The sequence below is a fragment of the Austrofundulus limnaeus genome, unplaced genomic scaffold (assembly GCF_001266775.1).
Source record: "Austrofundulus limnaeus strain Quisiro unplaced genomic scaffold, Austrofundulus_limnaeus-1.0 Scaffold499, whole genome shotgun sequence".
Lineage (NCBI taxonomy): Eukaryota > Metazoa > Chordata > Actinopteri > Cyprinodontiformes > Rivulidae > Austrofundulus > Austrofundulus limnaeus.
Window position 1 is genome coordinate 15883 of NW_013952901.1, and position 1936 is coordinate 17818.

The following is a 1936-nucleotide window of genomic DNA, read 5'->3' on the forward strand; positions in this document are numbered from 1 at the left end:
CTCCTCTGCTGATACTACATGTTGTCTCCTCTGCTGATACTACATGTTGTCTCCTCTGCTGATACTACACGTTGTCTCCTCTGTTGTCACATCATGTTGTCTCCTCTGCTGATACTACACGTTGTCTCCTCTGTTGTCACATCATGTTGTCTCCTCTGCTGATACTACACGTTGTCTCCTCTGTTGTCACATCATGTTGTCTCCTCTGCTGATACTACACGTTGTCTCCTCTGTTGTCACGTCATGTTGTCTCCTCTGCTGATACTACATGTTGTCTCCTCTGCTGATACTACATGTTGTCTCCTCTGCTGATACTACATGTTGTCTCCTCTGCTGATACTACACGTTGTCTCCTCTGTTGTCACGTCATGTTGTCTCCTCTGCTGATACTACACGTTGTCTCCTCTGTTGTCACATCATGTTGTCTCCTCTGCTGATACTACACGTTGTCTCCTCTGTTGTCACGTCATTTGATACAGTTTTTATAAACCTCTGAAGAAGTGTTTTATTTTGAAAGAAGACCTGTACAGACCCCGTCTCTCCTCCACACAGGAGTGGTCCTGATGACATGCTGTGGATCAACCTGTGGGGGGTCTGCTGGTCCAGATGGGTCCAGACGGGTCCAGATGGGTCCAGATGGGTCCAGACGGGTCCAGATGGGTCCAGATNTTACCTGTCTCCAGTTAAAAGGAAAACGCCTTGGAATTGTTTGTGGATCCTGATCAAGCCAGCCTGCCTGCCGAGCCTCTCACCTGTTTCATGCGTTGCCTCCTCGCCTCACCTGTAAATACAACACACTCTTGTAAATATCACCTTTGGATTTTTGGACTCTGGACCTCCTCCTCTACGTTTAATCCCAAGCCCTCACTAGTAAGCATAAAAATAATTGTTGAAAATCATCTCCTAAAGACCTGTTACTTACCTCTTCAAATCCTCTGCTTCTAGGCCCCGTTCCCCGTTCACTCCCYCTGTAAATAAACATTATTTTATTGTTCAAGTTCTTGCCTCCTGAATTGTTCTTGGTGTTTGCTCACGTTGACTTTGTTAAAAACCTGATAGGTACATATACATACAAGACATGATAAAAAAATTCAAAAGTTAAAAACGTATACAAAAATTTAAAAATTTGTAACAAATTAGATACAATCCAGTGCACCAAAACACAACAAATATAAATCAGTGAACAGTTACTACTAACATTGGTATCATTGGTATCAAAGAGCCCCAACAATCAGATGCAAGTCCCTCTACTTTGTCCTTTATTAAAAAGAGAAATAGCTATAGGGATGAAGGAATATTTGTACCTGTTAATTTTCATACAGAGAAGTCTGAGCCGACTGCCARACGGCAGAAACTGGAACTCAGTGCGAAAAGGATGAGAACTGWCAGCAAGAATAGTGCTAGTTTTCCTGGTGATCTGTCTATTAAAAAGTTCTGTAAGTGAGCATTGTTCAACTCCTATGATCTTGTTACTTGTGTTTACATCTCTGCTGAGTGCATTTTTGGACTTAACGTTAAGATTTCCAAACCAGCAGAGGAGAGAAAAGGTCAGCACAGACCCAACATATGATTTATAGAACAGAATCATTATAGACTTATCAACCTGAAATTGCCAGTTTTCTCAAACAAAACAGTAACTGCTGTCCCTTTTTTGCAGGTTCTCTGAATGACAGGTAATTTTTAACTTATTATCCAACACAGTGCCAAGATATTTGTAATTTTTTACTATCTACACTATGTGACCTTTAATTTCTATTGGTTTATTTGTGTTATGAGACTTATTTCTAAAATCAATGCACATGTCCTTCTTTTTCTGTACATTTAATTGGAGAAAAGCATTTTCACACCAGTCTACAAATTCATCAACCACAGGACCATGAACATGTTCATCATCATGTAGAAGGCTGACTATTACTGAATCATCAGCAAATTTTAA